The sequence below is a fragment of the Coregonus clupeaformis genome, chromosome 34, assembly GCF_020615455.1.
Source record: "Coregonus clupeaformis isolate EN_2021a chromosome 34, ASM2061545v1, whole genome shotgun sequence".
Taxonomy (NCBI): Eukaryota; Metazoa; Chordata; class Actinopteri; order Salmoniformes; family Salmonidae; genus Coregonus; species Coregonus clupeaformis.
In genome coordinates, this window is record NC_059225.1 from 21,758,503 (window position 1) to 21,764,502 (window position 6,000).

At 41.6% G+C, this 6,000-nt stretch overlaps 1 protein-coding gene across 2 annotated transcripts in view; it reads right to left on the minus strand.

Annotated features, from left to right (window-relative positions):
• LOC121549949 (MAGUK p55 subfamily member 7) overlaps positions 1-5,779 on the minus strand; it is a 234,906-nt gene extending 229,127 nt beyond the window's left edge. For both annotated transcript variants that reach the window (XM_045210516.1, XM_045210515.1), the window contains exon 1: positions 5,615-5,779. The gene's annotated coding sequence lies outside the window, so the exon portion shown is untranslated. The remainder of the gene's footprint in view (positions 1-5,614) is intronic.
• Between the last annotated feature and the right edge of the window lie 221 nt (positions 5,780-6,000).

The following is a 6,000-nucleotide window of genomic DNA, read 5'->3' on the forward strand; positions in this document are numbered from 1 at the left end:
AAGTGTTCAATTAGCATCTAATAAACCTAAACAGAATAAGTTGCAACTTAAACATATTGCGCACTTAAGGTTAATCTTGGGTCAATCCCTGAGATAAGCAAGATGTATCATCACAAGATTCTATTGCTAAGCAATGCCGGTCTAAACATAAACCATCAGTAACCGACATAGACAGCAGTACAGTTACATATTGTGGGTTAGGAGATGGGAACAAGGATTTTGATAAATTGAAGTTAAAATAAAAATATATTTACATTTACATTTTAGTCATTTAGCAGATGCTCTTATCCAGAGCGACTTACAGTTAGTGAATACATCTTTTTTTTTTATACTGGCCCCCCGTGGGAATCGAACCCACAACCCTGGCGTTGCAAACGCCATGCTCTATCAACTGAGCTACATCCCTGCCGGCCATTCCCTCCCCTACCCTGGACGACGCTGGGCCAATTGTGCGCCGCCCATGAGTCTCCCGGTCGCGGCCGGCTGCGACAGAGCCTGGATTCGAACCAGGATCTCTAGTGGCACAGTTAGCACTGCGATGCAGTGCCTTAGACCACTGCGCCACTCAGGAGTATATAATATAATAAATAATAATAAATAATTTTAAAATAATTTAAGAAAATAGTGATTTATATATACATACACGCACACACATATACACACACGTGCACCCACACACATACAAAAAATATATACATATAAAATAAATATTCTTAAATATATACAGATACACACACGCATTCACATACATACATCCATACACACACATCTACATACACAAACATTCATACCCCAGAATAATAATCTATACTAATTTAAAATATACACATACATAATACTAAAATGCTAAGAGAAAATAATAATAATAAAGTACAAATAATAATTATTATATGTACGCACACCTACACAGACACAAGCACCACGGAGGGCTGGTGGGAATCAAATCGTGAGAGCGGGCCAGGCTATGACAAAGGCAGAACAGCACAAAGCATCAACTTGCTATCCAGGTGTCTGTGTCTGCCCCTTCCCAACCATCACCCCCAGAGCCCTGAAAGCAATAAATACATGGTATGGTAATAGGAATAATGTAAGAATTGAAAAATAAATAACGAAACAAAACAAAAATGGGGGAATATAAGTATATCCTTCCGAAAGTGTCAATGATCCGACCTGGAAGGCCCAAACAGGCATCGCTCTAAACCCAGTCGGAATGAAAGTGAAATTAACGTTAAATGAGAGCTCTGACCGCCCTCCATTGGTCAGCTCAGCATATTACATATTCGGTAGCCCTTGCTGAGACCGTTTAATACGGTTTCACCCGTTATGGTATAGTATGGGTTCGAGTCCATGAGCAGACCCTAACACACAATGACAAGGCACTCTAACCTGTACGGGGGATTGGCGTATATTCCCGGATAAACTTCTCTGCGTCCAAAACCGAGGAGAGCCAAATCTTCTCCCCGGAAGGCGGGGTAATTCTTAGTCTTGCAGGGAAGAGCAAGGCTGGGCGAAGATGGAGTTTGTAGAATTTGGTCATGAAATCTCTGTAGCCAGCGCGGTGCTTTGCTACATCGGGCGCATAATCCTCATAGACACGAAAGGGGTGCCCTTTATGTAACAGGTTGCCCCTCATTCGAGCCTCGCGCAGGATAAGATCCTTGGTCTTGAAACTGTGACAACAGATGATTACTGGGCGAGGACGCTGGCCCGGTCCAGGCACTGGGACAAGGGCGCGATGTGCACGGTCCAGTAGGGGATCCGAAGCCAAAACATCCGGTCCCATTGCATCCTTCAGTAGCTTGGCAAAGAAGTCGGTGGGGCGAGAGCCCGCCTCCACCCCTTCTGCCAGACCCACAACGTGAAGGTTATGACGTCTGGATCTGCCCTCCAGGTCGACCACTTTCACAGAAAGCCTCTGCACACTATCCTGCAATGACGTGCATAGCTTCTCTAACTCATCGATCCTACCACCGTTGAATTCAGAAGCTTTCTCAAGGTCCACAATACTCTGGCCCTGCGAAGCGACCGTTCGAATGGTGCTCTCGATTTTAGTGTCCAGTTCAGCAATAGTAGCCTTAAGATCCTCCGCTATAGCAACACGTAGTTCTCCCAAAGCCCGGGTAAGTTCTGTAAGTGTCACGTTGTTACCTGTGCCTTCCGCCATGTCTGTCTCGTTGTTTGGTGGGGAGTAGGCCTCCGATGTGGATTTATTGTCTTTTGGTCGCTTATTACTCGGCATTTTCACATAGAAAGTTACAATATTGTATTAGAAAGAAACGTTTGTTGTAACAAGTGCCATAAAGTAAGTTAGGTTAGATTATTTCGCAAAAAAGTTGCAGGAGCCTCTCACACACAGCCGTTCACTCAAACATGCTAGCTCCGCCCCCCTAAAACTTGTTTTTCAACCACTCCACAAATTTCTTGTTAACAAACTATAGTTTTGGCAAGTCGGTTAGGACATCTACTTTGTGCATGACAAGGAATTTTTCCAACAATTGTTTACAGACAGATAATTTCACTTATAATTCACTGTATCACAATTCCAGTGGGTCAGAAGTTTACATACATTAAGTTGACTGTGCCTTTAAACAGCTTGGAAAATTCCAGAAAATGAGGTCATGGTTTTAGAAGCTTCTGATAGGCTAATTGACATCATTTGAGTCAATTGGAGGTGTACCTGTGGATGTATTTCAAGGCCTACCTTCAAACTCAGAGCCTCTTTGCTTGACATCATGGGAAAATCAAAAGAAATCAGCCAAGACCTCAGAAAAATAATTGTAGACCTCCACAATTCTGGTTCATCCTTGGGAGCAATTTCCAAACGCCTGAAGGTACACGTTCATCTAACAATAGTATGCAAGTATAAACACCATGGGACCACACAGCCGTCATACCGCTCAGGAAGGAGACGCGTTCTGTCTCCTAGAGATGAACGTACTTTGGTGCGAAAAGTGCAAATCAATCCCAGAACAACAGCAAAGGATCTTGTAAAGATGCTGGAGGAAACAGGTACAAAAATATCTATATCCACAGTAAAACGAGTCCTATATCGACATAACCTGAAAGGCCGCTCAGCGAGGAAGAATAATATTTTATATTTGAGATGCTTCAAATAGCCACCCTTTGCCTTGATGACAGCTTTGCACACTCTTGGCATTCTCTCATCCAGCTTCATGAGGTAGTCACCTGGAATGCATTTCAATTAACAGGTGTGCCTTGTTTAATGTTCATTTGTGGCATTTCTTTCCTTCTTAATGCGTTTGAGACAATCAGTTGTGTTGTGACAAGGTAGGGGGGTATACAGAAGATAGCCCTATTTGGTAAAAGACCAAGTCCATATTATGGCAAGAACAGCTCAAATAAGCAAAGAGAAACGACAATCCATCATTACTTGAAGACATGAAGTACAGTCAATACAGAACATTTCAAGAACTTTGAAAGTTTCTTCAAGTGCAGTCTTAAAAGCCATCAAGCGCTATAATGAAACTGGCACTCATGAGGACCGCCACAGGAATGGAAGACCCAGAGTTACCTCTGCTGCAGAGGATAAGTTCATTAGAGTTACCAGCCTCCTAAATTGCAGCCTAAATAAATGCTTCACAGAGTTCAAGTCACAGACACATCTCAACATCAACTGTTCAGAGGGGACTGTGTGAATCAGGCCTTCATGGTCAAATTTCTTTGTGAGACGCGTGTGGGTGAATGGATGATCTCCACATGTGTAGTTCCCACCGTAAAGCATGGAGGAGGAGGTGTTATAGTGTGGGGGTGCTTTGCTGTTGACACCGTATGTGATTTATTTAGAATTGAAGGAACACTTAACCAGCATGGCCACCACAGCATTATGCAGTGATTGGCCATACCATCTGGTTTGGGCTTAGTGGAACTATCATTTGTTTTTCAACAGGACAATGACCCAACACACCTCCAGGCTGTGTAAGGGCTATTTTTACCAAGAAGAAGAGTGCTGGAGTGCTGCATCAGATGACCTGGCCTCCACAATCCCCAGACCTCAACCCAACTGAGATGGTTTGGGATAAGTCGGACGGCAGAGTGAAGGATAAGCAGCCAACAAGTTCTCAGCATATGTGGGAACTCCTTCAAGACTGTTGGAAAAGCATTCCATGTGAAGCTGGTTGAGAGAATGCCAAGAGTGTGCAAAGCTGTCATCAAGGCAAAGGGTGGCTACTTTGAAGAATCTCAAATATATTTTGATTTGTTTAACACTTTTTTGGTTACTACATGATTCCATATGTTTTATTTCATAGTTTTGATGTCTTCACTGTTATTCTACAATGTAGAAAATAGTAAAAATAAAGAAAAAAACCTTGAATGAGTAGGTGTGTCCAAACTTTTTACTGGTCCTGTAATTATAGATGGATTCATCAATGTATTATTTGTATGTACATGCCTTTGCATATGACGCTCTATTTATTTATCTATCATATTTTTGCATAAGGAAACGTTTCCAATAAAATGATCATATAAAGGTTGAGTCTGTGTAAAGGTTATTTTTGACTGAACTTTAGTAGAAGGATAACCGTAGGTTCATTGTCATCTAATACACAGAATTAAGCATTTATTTACATAAAACCATGTTCCCAATGTTATTAGTAATGTTACTACACTAGAGGTAAAAAAATTAAAATGTCCGCAGATTTTCTGCAGAAATCGTAACAGAAAATATAAAACGTCCCCGCAGATTCCGTTTGGGTTTGCTCATGACTCCTAGCCCCGAGCAGGTCAGACCCCACCCAATCACCCTGTCTGTCCCCTGACTAAAATTATATAAAAACAATGTTATTACTGTACTACACTTTACAACGTAATGTAAAGTGTTACCCATGAACCCAATACTGTACAACCAGACACTGACTTATCACACCATGATCATCATTTTCTTTGCCTGACCTAAATACAAGTGTAAATACGGTGGCGTTTACATTTCTAACACCTGCTGTCACCCAGAACGGATGCAGGTGACATTATCCACACTGGTATGTTTGCCTACTACGCCTGAGACATAACCCACTGAATACCTTTGGCATAATCTACCAATAATACAAAGAACGGAGCAAATGCGATCTGTAACTAGAATCCGAACGATTCGAGTGATTTTACTATCCACTTACTCCTACTTGAACTTGCTTGGTTGAGAGCGAGCCAAGCTAGTTTAAGGAGCTAGCTCGCTAGTTAGGTGTACTATTTTATCAATAAAGATAAGGATCTAGCTACCATAACATGTATTGCTGTTTATGTCCTTATTCCACACAAGGAAAATCCACCAAAATAATTAGAGGTTAGCTTGCAAAAACGGACTACTTGCATCGCGCTGTCAGTGACAAGCTCCGTTTCAAAACACTTGGCTCGAGCTCAAGAAAGGGGTCAGTATTCCTTCGCAACCGTGCTAGCTAGCTAGCTATGGCTAACTTTTTCTTTTGGAAAGTACAGCTAAGTTCTCACATATTTCAGATATCTATCTAGTTAAGAGATGTGAGCGCATGTAAAACACGATTTAGCTCATTTCTTAACTAACTGTTGCTATGAGCGCAGCTTGCAAGTTTCTTTCCCACGCAACATGGAATAGTTTATCGTCAAATATAATATTACTCACTCAAGCTTCGTTGCGTTGGTGCAAATTTGCTCTCACATAGGTTGGCACTTCACATATCACTTCGGTGTAGACACTCTTTTTCAGTCAACCTTACTTGATATTTTAATTCTAGACCGAGACTTTCTGCTTGCTTCAATATCTCATCCTTGTTCTTTCTGTCTGGGACGCGAGCCTTCCACAAAGAAACGCCTAGTCCCATCGTCATTCGTATTCCCGTTTTGGGCGTTGCCAGTTCTTCATCTGCACATTTTCATAGGTTCTCTCAAGTTATCAATCACCCACCTATGCCTGCTTCTCTTGCTACGTTGTTTGAATAAGAGAAAAAGTACAGTATTCAAATGTATTAACAAACTAAGTCAATAATAATGTGTCTCATTTGGATATTC